This window comes from Brassica rapa, unplaced genomic scaffold (genome assembly GCF_000309985.2).
Source record: "Brassica rapa cultivar Chiifu-401-42 unplaced genomic scaffold, CAAS_Brap_v3.01 Scaffold0758, whole genome shotgun sequence".
In the NCBI taxonomy this organism is placed as follows: Eukaryota; Viridiplantae; Streptophyta; class Magnoliopsida; order Brassicales; family Brassicaceae; genus Brassica; species Brassica rapa.
Genome location: NW_022610698.1, coordinates 1 through 19,195, shown reverse-complemented (window position 1 = coordinate 19,195; position 19,195 = coordinate 1).

The following is a 19,195-nucleotide window of genomic DNA, read 5'->3' as shown; positions in this document are numbered from 1 at the left end:
TGCTGACAGACATAGACGGACACAAACAGACACACACGGCCAGCTACGGACGTCCTGTGTGTGCTGGCGGACACCCACAGACGTCCTGTGTGTACTGAACTGACAGCCCACGTGGGCCAAATCACCCGAACAGTCCATGGGAAGGGTCAGCTTGCTGAAGCAAGGACCAACGTTGCCGATATGTGTACTGATGGACAGCCACGGACGTCCTGTGTGTGCTGACGGACACACACAGAAACACACGGACAGCCACAGACGTCTTGTGTGTGCTGACGGACACACACGGACGTCCTGTGTGTGCTGACGGACACCCACAGACGTCTTGTGTGTGCTGACAAACACACACGGACGTCCTGTGTGTGTTGACGGACACCCACAAACGTCTTGTGTGTGCTGACGGACACATACGGACACACACGGACAGCCACCGACATCCTGTGTTTGCTAACAGACAGCCACGGGAAGGGTCAGCGTGCTGAGTCCAAGGACCAACAGGCTGATATGTGTACTGATGGACAGCCACGGACGTCATGTGTGTGCCGTTGGACACACACAGACACACACGGACAGCCATAGACGTCCTGTTTGTGCTGACGGACAGCCACGGACGTCCTGTGTGTGCTGGCTGACACCCACAGACGTCCTGTGTGTACTGAACAGACAGCCCACGTTTGCCAAAATCACCCGAACAGTCCACGGGAAGGGCCAGCGTGCTGAGTCCAAGGACCAACGTGCTGAAATGTGTACTGATGGACGGCCACAGACGTTCTGTGTGTGCTGACGGACTCAGTTGGACACACGGACAGCCACGGATGTCCTGTGTGTGCTGGCAAACACCCACGGACGTCCTGTGTGTACTGAACAGACAGCCCAGGAGGGGCAAAATCACCCGAACAGTCCAGGGGAAGGGTCAGCGTGCTGAGTCCAGGGACCAGCGTGCTGATATGTGTACTGATGGACAGCCACAGACGTCCTGTGTGTGCTGACGGACACACACGGAGACACACGGACAGCCAGAGACAGCCACAGACGTCTTGTGAGTGCTGACGGACAGCCACAGACCTCCTGTGTGTACTGAACAGACAGCCCACGTCTGCCAAAATCACTCAAACAGTCCACGGGGAGGGCCAGCATGCCGAGTCCAAGGACCAACGTGTTGATATGTGTACTGATGGACAGCCACGGACGTCCTGTGTGTTCTGACTGCACACAGGGACACACACAGATAGCCACGGACGTCTTGTGTGTGCTGACTGACACACACGAACGTCATGTGTGTGCTGAAAGACACCCACAGACGTCTTGTGTGTGCTGATGGACACACACGGACATACAAGGACAGCCACGGAGGTCTTGTGTGTGCTGACGGACAGCCACGGACAGCCATGGATGTCCTATGTGTGCTGGCGGACACCCACGACACCATCCTGTGTACTGAACAGGACAGCCCACGTGGGCCAAAATGACGCAAACAATCACGGGAAGGGCCAGCGTGCTGAGTCCAAGGACCAACGTGCTGATATGTGTACTGATTTAAAGCCACGGCCGTCCTGTGTGTGCTGACAGACACAGACAGACACAGACACACACAGACAGCCATGGACGTCCTGTGTGTGCTGGCGGACACCCACAGACGTCCTGTGTGTGCTGGCGGACACCCACAGACGTCCTGTGTGTACTGATAAGACTGCCCACGTGGGCCAAAATCACCCGAACAGTCCATGGGAAGGGTCAGCGTGCTGAGTCCAAGAACCAACGTGCTGATATGTGTCTTGATGGACAGCCCCAGACGTCCTGTGTGTGCTGACGGACACACACGGATACACACGGTCAGCCACACACGTCCTGTGTGTGCTGACGAACACACACGGACGTCTTGTGTGTCCTGATGGAAACACAAGGACACACACGGGCACACACGGACAGCCACAGACGTCCTGTGTGTGCTGACGGACACCCACGGACGTCTTATGTGTCCTGATGGACACACACGGACACACACGGGCACACACAGACAGCCACGGACATCCTGTGTGTGTTGACGGAAAGCCTCGGACAGCCACGGACGTCTTGTGTGTGCTGGCGGACACCCACGGACGTCCTGTGTGTACTGAACAGACTGCCCACATGGGCCAAAATTACCCGAACAGTCCACGGGAAGGGTCAGCTTGTTGAGTCCAAGGACCAACGTGCTGATATGTGTACTGATGGACAGCCACGGACGTCCTGTGTATGCTGACGGACACACACGGACAGCCATGGACGTCCTGTGTGTGCTGACGGACACACACGGACGTTCTGTGTGTGCTGACGGACACCCACGGACGGCCTGTGTGTACTGAACAGACAGCTTACGTGGGCCAAAATCACCCGAACAGTCCAGGGGAAGGGCCAGTGTGCTGAGTCCATGGACCATCGTCCTAATATGTGTACTGATGGACAGCCGCAGACAGCCACGGACGTCCTGTGTGTGCTGACGGACAGCCACAGACGTCCTGTGTGTGCTGGCGGACACCCACAGACGTCCTGTGTGTACTGAACAGACAGCCCACGAGGGCTAAAATCACCCAAACAGTCAACGGGAAGGGTCAGCGTGCTGAGTCCAAGGACCAACGTGCTGATATGTGTACTGATGGACAGCCACGGACGTCATGTGTGCTGATGGACACACACAGACGTTATGTGTGTGCTGACGGACACACACGGACACACACGAACACACACGGACATCCACAGACGTACTGTGTGTGCTGACGGACAGCCACAAACAGCCACAGACGTCCTGTGTGTGCTGGCGGACAGCCACAGACGTCCTGTGTGTGCTGGCGGACAGCCCACGTGGACCAAAATCACCCAAACAATCCACAGGAAGGGCCAGCATGCTGAATCCAAGGATCAACATGCTGATATGTGTACTGATGGACAGCCACGGACATCATGTGTGTGCTGACGGACACAGACGGACACACACGGACTGCCACACATGTCCTGTGTGTTCTGACAGACACCCACGGACGTCCGGTGTGTGCTAACGGACAGCCACGGACAACCACGGATGTCCTGTGTGTGCTGGCGAACACCCACGGACGTCCTGTGTGTACTGAACAGACAGCCCACGTGGGCCAAAATCACCCAAACAGTCCACGGGAAGGGCCAGCGTGCTGAGTCCAAGGACCAACGTGCTGATATGTGTACTGATGGACAGGCACAAACGTTCTGTGTGTGCTGACGGACTCAGTTGGTCACTCGGACAGCCACGGACGTCATGTGTGTGCTGGTGGACACCCACAGACGTCCAGTGTGTACTGAACAAACAGCCCACGTGGGCCAAAATCACCCGAACAGTCCACGGGAAGGGTCAGGGTGCTGAGTTTAAGGACCAACATGCTGATATGTGCACTGATGAACAGCCACAGACGTCCTGTGTGTGCTGACGGACACACACGGACACACACGGACAGGCACAGATGTCCTGTGTGTGCTGACGGACACACACAGACGTCCTGTGTGTGCTGACGGACACCCACGGACGTCATGTGTGTACTGAACAGACAGCCCACGGGTGCCAAAATCACCCGAACAGTCCACGGGAAAGGCCAGCGTGCTGAGTCCAAGGACCAGCGTGCTGATATGTGTACTGATGGACTGCCACAGACGTCCTGTGTGTGCTGACGGACGCCCACAGACACACTCGGACACACACGGACAGCCACAGACGTCTTGTAAGTGCTGACGGACAGCCACAGACAGCCACATACGTCCTGTGTGTGCTGGCGGACACCCACAGAGTCCTGTGTGTACTGAACAGACAGCCCACGTCTTCCAAAATCACCCAAACAGTCCACGGGGAGGGCCAGCATGCCGAGTCCAAGGACCAACGTGTTGACATGTGTACTGATGGACAGCCACGGATGTCCTGTGTCTTCTGACAGACACACATGGACACAAACAGACAGCCACGGACGTCCTGTGTGTGCTGACTGACACACATGAATGTCATGTGTGTGCTGACAGATACCCACAGACGTCTTGTGTGTGCTGACGGACACACACAGACACACAAGGACTGTAAGACCCGTTCCTGGTCTCTTGACCCAACTGGATACGAATGCTTACTTATTAATTTCTTTGCTTGTTTGATCCATTTTAAGTCTTTTATTCACTAAGTCATATTCGAATATGAGGTTCATAAACAAAGGAACAGATTGCACAGCGGAATAACAATGTATAAACTTTGTATTACTTAGAAACATGTGATTCAATACACAACTTCTTAACAGTCTCATAGACAATCACTAGTTTATCCCTAGTATCATCTAACCACACGTTACACTGCCTCTCACTGACCGAGCCTTCACGGCTCCTTGGCTTGACCAGAACCATCCTTAGTTCCTGAAACCACAACCAGATAAGCATTAATCATAACCGAGAATAGAAAGGATTGATTCCACAATGCTTGGCTTGGTTCCTAGAACTTAGATAAACCTCAGTCAACATAATCATAAAACGTATGAACCTACCTACCGTATCCTAAGTCATTAGACCAACCACCCCTTGACTTAGAATCAGATAGATAGTCTAGAATAGATAAACAGAACACACGAACAGATCCGGATCGTCCCCAAAGACCAATCCGTCTAACCGGATAGAATCTAGGTGCGACCGGCCAATGGAGTCTTGACTAGACAAGCCATAGGCTGATCCATAAGGATCGGTCGTATCCTGTCCCGAAAGACACCGTTTGGAACATGCACCCTTTGGCCATTCGTGCCTTTTGGACACTCGTGACTCTTGACAACTCGTGCCCTTTGGGTCATTCCCAACCGTTCGTCCTAACCGCCCACTCTTGGTGCGATCGGATCATCCGACTAACCGACCCGTGTCTAGGCTAGCGGTTTGGTTATGTTCGGCCAAAGCCTAGGGACGTGTCCCATGGACTCAACCAACACAACCTTTCGTGTTTAACCAGAGAGAAGAGAAGAGAAACGAATTGAAACAGATAAGGAGAGCCGGATGGGACTTAGGAACAGAGCAGAGCCGCGGTGCAGACGCATGGACCGTCCGTTCGGTCTGATGGAGCCATGGCCCATCACATACCTTGTGAACCACGTCAGGGTTCTCCATGCTCTTCTCCTTGTCGTGATCTCCCATTCTTGACCGGAGTTAGTTCTCAAACGATCAGAGTCGCCGGAACACAACACCACACAATCGGCCTTTCTCTTGGCCGGAACTCTCTACGTTTTTCTCTGAGTATTTTACTCTTGAAATGGATAATGAAATCGACCAGAGAGCCCCCATACTTATAGAAAACGAGGGGGTAAGTCTTGCCCCACGAACAGGCACGACTTGCTAGCGAATGGGCACCATCGGCCAAGGGTTGTCCCCTTTCGGCCACTTGCATCCCTTCGCCCTTTCTGATTGGGTTTGGGGTCGGCCACAAGCCCAACCCACGCCCCAAGCCTCCTGGACTTAGCCCACGGCCTTGTCCTGAGACCCAACAGCCCATGGCCTCATGGCCGGACCTCACAGCCCGCCACTGACCCGGACCCGGACCATCGGCCTAAAGCCCGGACAGTCCGTCTAGCTGAGATGAGCTGACTCTCAGCTGCCTCAGCTGAGTGAGCTAGTAGTCCAGCTAGTGGAGCTGACTTAGTAGCGACTGAGCTAGAGTGAACTGAACCTAGCTTCATTGAGCTGGCCGAGCTACTCGTCCACTTCGCCCAGTTACCGTCTTACTCGTCCTAGCTGTCGCTTAGCTTGTATAAGGTTAAGTCTAAGTTTCCTTATGTCCTTAACCTTCTTTCTCGACCATGGAACGCTTGCCTTGATGTCCTAAGACTGGCTTGCACGTTTCCTCGAACAATGGCCGTCCCAACAATCCTATTCAGGATTGGGGGAGTGACAAGGACAGCCACAGACATCTTGTGTGTGCTGACGGACAGCCACATACAGCCATGGACGTCATGTGTGTGCGGGTGGACACCCACGGACATCCTGTGTGTACTGAACAGACAGCCCACGTGGGCCAAAATGACGCAAACAGTCCACGGGAAGGGCCAGCGTGCTGTGTCCAAGGAACAACGTGCTGATATGTGTACTGATTTACAGCCACGGCCGTCCTGTGTGTGCTGACGGACACAGACAGACACACACGGACAGCCATGGATGTCCTGTGTGTGCTGGCGGACACCCACGGATGTCCTGTGTGTACTGAACAGACTGCCCACGTGGGCCAAAATCACCCAAACAGTCCATGGGAAGGGTCAGCGTGCTGAGTCCAAGAACCAACGTGCTGATATGTTTCTTGATGGACAGCCCCGGACGTTCTGTGTGTGCTGACGGATACACACGGATACACACAGTCAGCCACACACGTCCTGTCTGTGCTGACGAACACACACGGACGTCTTGTGTGTCCTGATGGAAACACACGGACACACACGGGCACACACGGACAGCCACGGACGTCCTGTGTGTGCTGACGGACACCCACGGACGTCTTGTGTGTCCTGATGGACACACACGGACCCACACGGGCACACATGGACAGCCACGGACGTCCTGTGTGTGTTGACGGAAAGCCTCAGACAGCCACGGACGTCCTGTGTGTGCTGGCGGACACCCACGGACGTCCTGTGTGTACTGAACAGACTGCCCACATGGGCCAAAATCACCCGAACAGTCCACGGGAAGGGTCAGCGTGTTGAGTCCAAGGACCAACGTGCTGATATGTTTACTGATGGACAGCCACGGACGTCCTGTGTGTGCTGACGGACACACACGGACAACACGGACAGCCATGGACGTCCTGTGTGTGCTGACGGACACACACAGACGTGCTGTGTGTGCTGACGGACACCCACGGACGGCCTGTGTGTACTGAACAGACTGCCAACGTAGGCCAAAATCACCCGAACAGTCTACGGGAAGGGCCAGCGTGCTGAGTCCACGGACCATCGTGCTGATATGTGTACTGATGGACAGCCGCAGACAGCCACAGACGTCCTAAGTGTGCTGACGGACAGCCACGGACAGCCACGGACGTCCTGTGTGTGCTGGCGGACACCAACGGACGTCCTGTGTGTACTGAACAGACAGCCCACGTGGGCTGAAATCACCCAAACAGTCCACGGGGAGGGTCAGCGTGCTGAGTCGAAGGACCAACGTGCTGATATGTGTATTAATGGACAGCCACGGACGTCATGTGTGCTGATGGACCCACACAGACGTTATGTGTGTGCTGACGGACACACACGGACACACATAGACATCCACGGACGTACTGTGTGTGCAGACGGACAGCCACAAACAGCCACAGACGTCCTGTGTGTGCTGGCGGACACCCACGGACGTCCTGTGTGTACTGAACAGACAGTCCACGTGGACCAAAATCACCCAAACAATCCACTGGAAGGGCCAGCGTGCTGAATCCAAGGACCAACGTGCTGATATGTGTACTGATGGACAGCCACTGACATCAGGTGTGTGCTGACGGACACAGACGGACACACACGGACAGCCACACATGTCCTGTGTGTGCTGACAGACACACACGGACGTCCTGTGTCTGCTGCGGACACCCACGGATGTCTTGTGTGTGCTGACGGACACACACAGACAGCCACGGACGTCCTGGGTGTGCTAACGGACAGCCACATACAGCCACGGATGTCCTGTGTGTGCTGGCGAACACCCACGGACGTCCTGTGTGTACTGAACAGACAGCCCACGTGGGCCAAAATCACCCAAACAGTCCACTGGAAGGGCCAGCGTGCTGAGTCCAAGGACCAACGTGCTGATATGTGTACTGATGGACAGCCACAGACGTTCTGTTTGTGCTGACGGACTCAATTGGACATACGGACAGCCACAGACGTCCTGTGTGTGCTGGCGGACACCCACGGACGTCCTGTGTGTACTGAACAAACAGCCCACGTGTGCCAAAATCACCCGAACAGTCCACGGGAAAGGCCAGCATGCTGAGTCCAAGGACCAGCGTGCTGATATATGTACAGATGGACAACCATAGACGTCCTGTTTGTGCGGACGGACGCCTACAGACACACTCGGACACACACGGACAGCGACAGACGTCTTGTTAGTGCTGACGGACAGCCACACACGTCCTGTGTGTGCTAGCGGACACCCACAGACGTCCTGTGTGTACTGAACAGACAGCCCACGTCTGCCAAAATCACCCAAACAGTCCATGGGGAGGGCCAGCATGCCGAGTCCAAGGACCAACGTGTTGATATGTGTACTGATGGACAGCCACGGACGTCCTGTGTGTTCTGACGGACACATAGGGACACAAAGAGACAGCCACGGACGTCCTGTGTGTGCTGACTGACACACATGAACGTCATGTGTGTGCTGACAGACACCCACAGACGTCTTGTGTGTGCTGACGGACAGCCACATACAGCCATGGACGTCCTGTGTGTGCTGGCAGACACCCACGGACATCCTGTGTGTACTGAACAAACAGCCCACGTGGGCCAAAATGACGCAAACAGTCCACGGGAAGGGCCAGCGTGCTGAGTCCAAGGACCAACGTGCTGATATGTGTACTGATTTACAGCCACGGCCGTCCTGTGTGTGCTGACGGACACAGACAGACACACACGGACAGCCATGGACGTCCTGTGTGTGCTGGCGGACACCCACAGACGTCCTGTGTGTACAGAACAGACTACCCACGTGGGCCAAAATCACCCAAACAGTCCATGGGAAGGGTCAGCGTGCTGAGTCCCAGAACCAACGTCCTGATATGTGTCTTGATGGACAGCCCCAGACATCCTGTGTGTGCTGACGGACACACACGGTCAGCCACACATGTGCTGTGTGTGCTGACGAACACACACGGACGTCTTGTGTGTCTTGATGGAAACACACGGACACACATGGGCACACACGGACAGCCACGGACGTCCTGTGTGTGCTGACGGACACCCACGGACGACTTGTGTGTCCAGATGGACACACACGGACACACACGGGCACACACGGACAGCCACGGACGTCCTGTGTGTGTTGACGGAAAGCTTCGGACAGCCCTGGACGTCCTGTGTGTGCTGGCGGACACCCACGGACTTCCTGTGTGTACTGAACAGACTGCGCACATGGGCCAAAATCACCCGAACAGTCCACGGGAAGGGTCAGCCTGTTGAGTCCAAGGACCAACATGCTGATATGTTTACTGATGGACAGCCACAGACGTCCTGTGTGGGCTGACGGACACACACGGACACACACGGACACACACGGACAACCATGGACGTCCTGTGTGTGCTGACGGACACACACAGACGTGCTGTGTGTGCTGACGGACACCCACGGACGGCCTGTGTGTACTGAACAGACAGCCTACGTGGGCCAAAATCACCCGAACAGTCCACGGGAAGGGCCAGCGTGCTGAGTCCACGGACCATCGTGCTGATATGTGTACTGATGGACAGCCGCAGACAGCCACAGACGTCCTAAGTGTGCTGACGGACAGCAACAGACAGCCACGGACGTCTTGTGTGTGCTGGCAGACACCCACGGACGTCCTGTGTGTACTGAACAGACAGCCTACGTGAGCTAAAATCACCCAAACAGTCCACGGGGAGGGTCAGCATGCTGAGTCGAAGGACCAACGTGCTGATATGTGTACTGATGGACAGCCACAGACGTCTTGTGTGCTGATGGACACACACAGACGTTATGTGTGTGCTGACGGACACACACGGACACACACAGACATCCACGGACGTACTGTGTGTGCTGACGGACAGCCACGGACAGCCAAAGACGTCCTGTGTGTGCTGGCGGACACCCACGGACGTCCTGTGTGTACTGAACAGACAGCCCACGTGGACCAAAATCACCCAAACAATCCACAGGAAGAGCCAGCATGCTGAATCCAAGGACGAACGTGCTGATTTGTGTACTGATGGACAGCCACAGACATCATGTGTGTGCTGACGGACACAGACGGACACACACGAACAGCCACACATGTCCTGTGTCTGCTGATGGATACCCACGGATGTCTTGTGTGTGCTGACGGACACACACGGACAGCCACGGACGTCCTGTGTGTGCTAACGGACAGCCACAGACAGCCACGGATGTCCTGTGTGTGCTGGCGAACACCCACGGACGTCCTGTGTATACTGAACAGACAGCCCACGTGGGCCAAAATCACCCAAACAGTCCACGGGAAGGGCCAGCGTGCTGAGTCCAAGGACCAACGTGCTGATATGTGTACTGATGGACAGCCACATACGTTCTGTGTGTGCTGACGGACTCAGTTGGACATACGGACAGCCACGGACGTCCTGTGTGTGCTGGCAGACACCCAAGGACGTCCTGTGTGTACTGAACAGACAGCCCACGTGTGCCAAAATCACCCGAACAGTCCACGGGAAAGGCCAGCGTGCTGAGTCCAAGTACCAGCGTGCTGATATGTGTTCTGATGTACAACCACAGACGTCCTGTGTGTGCTGATGGACGCCCACAGACACACTCGGACACACACGGACAGTGACAGACGTCTTGTTAGTGCTGACGGACAGCCACGGACAGCCACAGACGTCCTGTGTGTGCTGGCGGACACCCACAGACGTCCTGTGTGTACTGAACAGACAGCCCACGTCTGCCAAAATCACCCAAACAGTCCATGGGGAGGGCCAGCATGCCGAGTGAAAGGACCAACGTGTTGATATGTGTACTGATGGACAGCCACGGACGTCCTATGTGTTCTGACGGACACACAGGGACACAAACAGACAGCCACGGACGTCCTGTGTGTGCTGACTGACACACATGAACGTCATGTGTGTGCTGACAGACAGCCATGGACGTCCTGTGTGTGCTGGCGGACAGCCACAGACATCCTGTGTGTACTGAACAGACAGCCCATGTGGGCCAAAATGACGCAAAAAGTCCACAGGAAAGGCCAGCGTGCTGAGTCCAAGGACCAATATGCTGATATGTGTACTGATTTACAGCCACGGCCGTCCTGTGTGTGCTGACGGACACAGGCAGACACACACGGACACACACGGACAGCCATGGACGTCCTGTGTGTGCAGGCGAACACCCACGGACGTCCTGTGTGTACTGAACAGGCTGCCCACGTGGGCCAAAATCACCCAAACAGTCCACGGGAAGTGTCAGCGTGCTGAGTCCAAGAACCAATGTGCTGATATGTGTCTTGATGGACCGACCCGGACGTCCTGTGTGTGCTGACGGACACACACGGACGTCTTGTGTGTCCTGATGGACACACACGGACACACACGGGCACACACGGACAGCCGCGGACGTCCTGTGTGTGTTGACGGAAAGCCTCAGACAGCCAACGACGTCTTGTGTGTGCTGACGGAATGCCGCGGATGTCCTGTGTGTACTGACCAGACTGCCCACATGGGCTAAAATCACCGAAACAGTCCACGGTAAGGGCCAGCATGCTGAGTACAAGGACCAACGTGCTGATATGTGTACTAATGGAAAGCCAGGAATGTCCTTTGTGTGCTGACGGACACAGATGGACACGCACAGACACACACGGATGTCCTGTGTGTACTATATATATATCTATGTTTTCTACTCTTCTAGGTATGTTTTCAGGTTCTGGTGCATTTCGGAGTAAGGCTATGACTTTGGAACATTTTGGAGCTTAAAAGACATTTCACCCGAGCTGACCACTTAGAGGTCGACGAGAGGAAGAATAATCGATCGATGCGCATCAGTGCTGACGATTGTTGGGGTCAAAAACGGTCACGACGGAATTACCACCCGAAAATCCTCGGAGATCGCATTTCCGAAAGAGTTAGTAAAAGAAGGGATGTAATTTCCGTAAAAATAACCTACACGAGGTTTTTACGAAGAAGTATCCTTTGAGATTCAAACCAAACCCGAGCCAAGTTCGGTCGCAACGTAGCAACCAAGCTCAGCCATGCTCGGTCGCTACGTAGCGACCGAGCAATCGTCCCGCTCGGTCGCTACGTAGCGACCGAGCTCGAGCCAAAGCTCGGTCGCTACGTAGCGACCGAGCGATCGTCCCGCTCGGTCGCTACGTAGCGACCGAGCTCGAGCCAAGCTCGGTCGCTACGTAGCGACCGAGCGATCGTCCCGCTCGGTCGCTACGTAGCGACCGAGCTCGAGCCAAGCTCGGTCGCTACGTAGCGACCGAGCGATCGTCCCGCTCGGTCGCTACGTAGCGACCGAGCTCGAGCCAAGCTCGGTCGCTACGTAGCGACCGAGCGATCGTCCCGCTCGGTCGCTACGTAGCGACCGAGCTCGAGCCAAGCTCGGTCGCTACGTAGCGACCGAGCGATCATCCCGCTCGGTCGCTACGTAGCGACCGAGCTCGAGCCAAGCTCGGTCGCTACGTAGCGACCGAGCGATCGTCCCGCTCGGTCGCTACGTAGCGACCGGGCTCGAGCCAAAGATTGGTCGCGGTGTAGCGATTGAACCTTTCCGAACAGCGATGCGACACCAGTCCTTGCATTCTCGTCAAACCTTCGAATGCTATCTCCCGAAGACCGTGGTAAGCTCAGTCCATGTTTCCCGCTATTCTAAATCCATCGATCAAAACTTCGATTAGAAACCGCGGAAAACTCGTAGTGAACGTGTCGAGTCGGAAGACGGCCCAAAGGGACCTAAAACACGACTCGAGGCCCATCCTACGATTTTTCCTAATCAAAAGCCCGTGAACCACAGCATGGTTCACGCTTGGCCCACGAGGAAGGATAAATGTCAAGTTTCCGCGGATAAATACGGAAGTTTTGAAGATAATTGTGAAGGTCGGGAAAAATGGAATATCTCCATTTTTTGCTATGACGGCTTAAGGGCAGAAGAGTAAAAACGTAAACCGACCTTGGAGCTAGTATATAAGGAGTCCTAGGCGAGGAGCAGGAGGAAGAACTTTTTCAGAGCAAACTTAGCACTTAGAGCGATTTAGGCAACTTTCCGTTTTTGTTATTTCGAGCTGCGACTCAATTAGGTTTAGCCGTCTTAGGGTTGCTAGAACTAGGAATCTCGCCGACAGCTCTCGAGCCCAGGCTTATACCTTGTTGTAACGCTCATACGCAGATTCGGAATAAGATCTACTTTGCTCTCTTTTCGATTTCTTATCTTTATCGTTGTTATTCTCGTGTTCTGATTGCTTGACGTGTGGTAATTAACAGATATCCGGGTCCTCTGGGAAACTAGGGTTTTCTTAGTTTCCTTATTTAAACGGAAATCGACAGTGCGAATTTCGGTTCCCACAGTTTGGCGCTAGAAGGAGGGGGCCTTACGGATCAATCTAACCCGCAAAAGCCACACACAGTCAGACATGTCAACCAACGACGCGGATAACGTGCAAACTCCCCTTAACGGAGGCAGCGGCACCGATCTCCACACTCCGGTAGCGGACGTATCTGCGGCCAACGCGCAAGCCAACGCCGCGACTCTCGAGGAGTTTAAAAAGATGTTCGCCACCTATGAAAAAAGGTCGGAAGAACAGGATAAGCTCGTGAATACCTTGACCAAACAGGTTGAAACCTTAACGGCAAGGACCCAAGCTATCCGTCCCCGCGGAACCACCAAAATCCGCGGGAAGAGGCTCGACTTCGCCACCCCACTCGATAGAGCAGGAGTCGCGCGGGAACGACCTTCCGGTCAAAACCCTAGCGAGAAATCTCCCATCGAAAAGGGGAACTCTGAAAGTCTTCCGCCCCCTGCAAAGGACTCGGAGGATAACGAAGCCGAACATATTGACCTGGATCCTAGCGATGTCTCCAACGACACCGACGAGGATGTCGACAGACATCCAAGAAGGACTAGAAGCCGATCCGCTCGGGAAGGCTCCCCGTTCGAAAAACCAATGACGGAAGAAGAAGAAGTCGCCTATTGGAACGAACAAGAGGAGCTGGCCGAAAGGCAAACCGAGCTCACTCGCAGTAAACGCCGACAGGCTCGGAAATCCACTGACGAGACATCGGATATCCGCGATCTTCGCGATTACATCACTAAGACTGCGGCAGAAGTGAGAGCCGTAAAGTCTCAAATCCATCATGCTACTAGTGCTGCCCCCGAGATCGATCGACTGCTGGAAGGAGCTCGAAAGACCCCCTTTACCAGCCGCATTTCGGACATGAGGGTGTCCGATCCGGGAAAAATCAGAGTACCAAAGTACGATGGTACGGCCGATCCGAAAGCGCACCTTCAGGCTTTCCATATCGCGATGGGAAGGCAAGACTGAAGGACGGCGAAAAGGATGCCGGCTATTGCCGCTTGTTTGTCGAAAATCTTGAAGGAGCAGCGCTCGAATGGTTCGCACGCCTTCGTCGCAACACCATCGGGAGTTTTCGACAGCTCGCATCGGAATTCCTCAAACAGTACTCTGTATTCATAGACAGGGAAACCTCCGATGTGGACCTCTGGAGTCTCTCCCAGAGGGAAGACGAACCCCTCCGCGAGTTTATCAGTCGGTTCAAGCTGATAATGTCCAGGGTCAGCGGGATAAGCGACAAAGTGGCCATCGACGCGCTGAGAAAGACGCTCTGGTACAAGTCGAAATTCAGAAAATGGATAACTCTCGACAAACCGCGAACGATCCAGGACGCCCTCCACAAAGCAACGGACTACATCATAGTCGAGGAAGAAACTAAAGTCTTATCGCAAAAACATAAGCCGGCAAGACCATCCTCGAAAGACGCGGATCCGAAGGGGAAAAAGAAGAACTCTCGTAACGACAAGTACGTCCATCACGAGGGGGAAGATCTCCAAGGGCGCATAACTATGCGATCAATTCGGAGCAAGGCCGGACCACGGGCAACACATGGACTCGCAATCAAGGGTACGACGAGAACACCTTCTGCGAGTTCCACCAATCCCGAGGACACTCCACGACCAATTGCAAAGTCTTGGGAGCAAGACTGGCCGCGAAGCTACTCGCTGGAGAGCTTTCGGAGGTAACTAGCGTCAAGGATCTCATCCTCGATTCTGATCGGCCCCCAAAACGGACAGAAATCTGCCCGCTGAAAAATCCCCTCAACGAAACCAACCCGGAGATAAACGCGGTAGGAGGCCGGATGACAAAGGGAATGATAACAATCGTCGCAGAGTCAATATGATCATCGGAGGATCTCAATACTGCGGCGATACCGTGTCGGCCATCAAGGCTTACCAACGGAAGGCAGAATCAAGCGCAAATTGGCCTACATGGTCTCCTCCTCGAGACGGCCAAAGTTGCTCGATCACCTTCACAGAGGAAGAAGCCGGCGGTATCGACCAACCTCACTGCGACCCACTCGTCATAGATCTCGTCATACGAGATTTAGAAGTCGGAAGGGTACTCGTCGATACGGGAAGCACGGTCAACGTAATCTTCCGCGACACTCTCAAGCGGATGAGTATCGAGCTTGGAGAAGTAATTCCAACGCCAAAACCACTCACGGGTTTTTCAGGCGAAGTGTCGATGACTCTCGCGGTAGTCGACCATCCCGCTATCTACAACGTTATCATGGGAACCCCATGGCTCAACGCCATGCAGGCAGTTCCGTCAACTTACCACCTGGGTCTCAAGTTCCCAACGCCGAACGGAGTCGCAGCCATCTGGGGATGCCAAAAACAGTCGCGACTATGCTTTCTCGCGGAGCATAAGTTAAGGCAAATCACGGCTTCTGCAAACGGCAAACGCGCGAAGATAGATCGATCTTCGGCCAAAAGCGCCCCGCACCACGACGAAGTAAAATCATCTGTCAACGCAAACGCATCGGATGTCGAAGCTCGACATAAACCGAAGCCCACGCGACAACTCAACCGGAACATCCGGAAAATAGCGTCGACCCAGCCACGATCGACACGGTCAAGGCGGACATCGCGACACCAACCGCGAGTAAGAACACTCGCGGCATGAAACAGAACTACGAGATGGCTTGATCCTCGAAAGGGGTACGTAGGCAGCTTGTCAAAAGACGAGTTCAGCTATCCCCCTCTCTAAAAAGGGGGGGAGTGGGTGCGTATACTCATATACTCCCACAATCGCCATTATTGTAATCGAGTTTTAGAAACATAAAAATTTTTACAATATATACTGTCTTTTTATCGAAAACGCCTACGCTTCAGTTTACACTCGTCTGCGGCCTCATCCGGCCCAAAAACGTATCACCTCTCAAACACGCAAAAATGCACGCATAATCCTCGAAAATAACTGCGAGACGTCGCAAAAAGTTAAAATTCGAGGACGATGCTAAACAAATTGTCCAAACGCGACCACCAAAACCTTACACCCCGTTCGTCGATTGGCCCCGACGAACACGCCAGCCGTCTTAAACAAACGCAATCCGATCACTCTTTTGATCTTTAAAAACGTCCAGCACAAGGACAAAAGCGCGCTACAACAAAAATCCGAAATTTTGGTTTAGCACTTCCAGTTTACTCTGAGAAGATGCTCGACTCGTACCATACAAGTCATATAAGCCGAGAAACATATCGCGGACTTTAAACCGGTGCGAGTCAGGAAGAAATCGCAACAGGAAAAACGATAGCCGGCTAGTCACCGCACAAACCTTAACCGAAAGTAAACCTAGGTCTTGCCCTAAACCCAACGCTCTGGTCTCAAACATCTCAAGGCATGATATCTAAAAGATACGAGATCATAAACCATGCCTCTCCGTTCGTATCTCAATGTTCTCGAAAATCGTAAAGATAGATAAATTTTTACGAAAATCACGAACGAACCAAACAGATTGAACGTCTAATTAGAACTACATACGAGACGACAACTCGTATTTACTTCAACCTTACTCAGGAAAAACTTGAAACAAAACATTTATCATATAAATAAACCGCGTAAAAGCGGCAAGGGATTCAAAGCCACCAACGGCCAGTCCCGGAAATACAAATACGGCCATCTTGGCCTAAACGAAATCCAAATTCAAAGGGCCACATTCGGCCGAAAACAAGGATAACTGATCCACCCCTCATACTCCAAAGTCGAAGTCCCCGGACAACGAAGCACCAAACGCATCCGCAGGACGATCCACTTCCTCGCCACCATCGTGAAAATCAATCGGGACCTCCGCGGTATCAGGAGAAACCGGGATGGAATCCCAGAACCCTTGAATCCTCTCGTCGATCGGAGGGATAAGCGCCTCAGCGTGGGCACGGTCACTCATCCCACTCTTCATCAAGCTCATCTCCTCTTCGAACACATAGTCGTCGGCTTGCGTCCGCCAAAGACCTCCGACCGAACCACGGCACTCGCGAAAGTCGCCCACCGAGGTAAAGGCATTCTTAAGGTTCCCGTATTCAACCTGGAACTGAGATGCGCGAGTCTTCATCACCTCAACGATTTCTCTTTTGCCTTTCCTCTCCGCTCTACGAACAGCCCGCGCATGATCGCGAGTGAGCTGTGCCTCTCGCTCCAGCATCTCGCCTTGCACGCGAGCAAGATCCCGCTCCGCTTTCTCCGCTTTAAAACGGTAGACCATGGCTTCTCTATGACCCGCCTCGATGGCCGAGCCCAGCAAGCTCAGGCCCTGCAAATTCGATGGGCGTGTTACAAATCCATACATAGGATAATAAAAAAAAAAAAAAACTAACCCCATTGATGATGCGAGATCCTTCCGCAACGACTCTCGGCCTCGCCGATTCTTTCGTAGGAGGAGGAGCATCGAAACCCGATGGCAGCCCAGCAAAGAAATCATCGAAATCCGGAATAGGAGCCTCGCTCGAACCGCTCCCGTCGCCGTAAGCAAGGTTCGGATCCCATCCTGGAAGCATAGAGTCGTCCATCGAAAACTCTATGTCGCCGAGATCGACATCTTTTCCCTTCCAAGAGCTCGACTCCGGCACAGCTGTCGGAGCTTCGACGGGATTCTGGTCGTCGGGTTCGGAGTCGCTTCCCGTGTCCGCATCCAGAGCGGGACCAGGTTGCACGAATCTCAGTGCCTTCCGAACCCTCTTCGGCGTAAAAGAAGTCCAGAAGAAGGGACCATTCCTGAGAAGATCCCTCACCGAAATGATATCTTCGGGGAACGGAGCAAGAGGATTGATGATGAAAGGACGATTGTTCGGCAACCTTCGGAACAGTGGAATGCAACTCTCTTCGACGGACGCAGCGTCCAAACGAACAAAGAAAAAGAACTTCTTCCACGAGTTGAAGTTTGAAATGAACTTCTTAACCACCGACATAAATTTCCGAGGGACAAACCTATGCTTATCCGAATCCGTGACAAGTTGAAGCCTCAAAGCGCTTCATAATGATCGACGGAGAGGGGAAAGGCCATGCTCATAGCTTAGGACCAAGATCCCCTAAGGTGTTGAATGGCAAGGGGTGTCAACTGACTTATCGCAACTTCGAAACGATCCAACACTCGGACGAGAATTTCGGGTATGGGGAACCAGAGGCGACAACGCACTATGAACGCCTCATAACAAGTAAAGTAACCCTCCGGGGGGTGTTAGCACATTCCCCGCCGGCAGGGAACCCGGAACTCCACGGCATCCGAGATGTGGTAGAACGACCGCATCGTCGCGAGAAACTCGTCGGTAGTCCTGCTTGCATCCTCTTCCTCGACTCCACGATGGACCAGGATCGGGAATGGCTTCTCCTTGGGAGGGTCAACGAGCCATAATGAGCAACCCACCATGCCTCGTTCTCGGCAGGATGCACCGAGTGAGTGAGGCACGAACTCCATCTTCGGAACGATGAGCTCTTCGTAGGGCTCGCGGACGAAGACCCTTTTTTCGCAATCTTTTCTCTGCTCGACATCTTTGCACTTCTCTTGAGAGAAGGAAAGGAAAAGGTGGAAAGAAAGATAGAAAGTTTTTTAGAGATCTTAGAGAAAAACAAGAAAGTGAAAAAAATTATGGAACAAGTTACCTCTCTTCTTATAAGACATGAGGATTTACTATTCAAGCTCGGACTTTCGGATATTAATTCCACCCATCACGCCTAACTTGCCAAACATGCCTAACCGCACGCTAGGATCCTACGATGCATGATCCTTAACGGGCTGGGGGCTAACTGTTGGGTCAAAAACGGTCACGACGGAATTACCACCCGAAAATCCTCGGAGATCGCATTTCCGAAAGAGTTAGTAAAAGAAGGGATGTAATTCCGTAAAAATAACCTACACGAGGTTTTTACGAAGAAGTATCTTTGAGATTCAAACCAAACCCGAGCCAAGTTCGGTCGCAACGTAGCAACCAA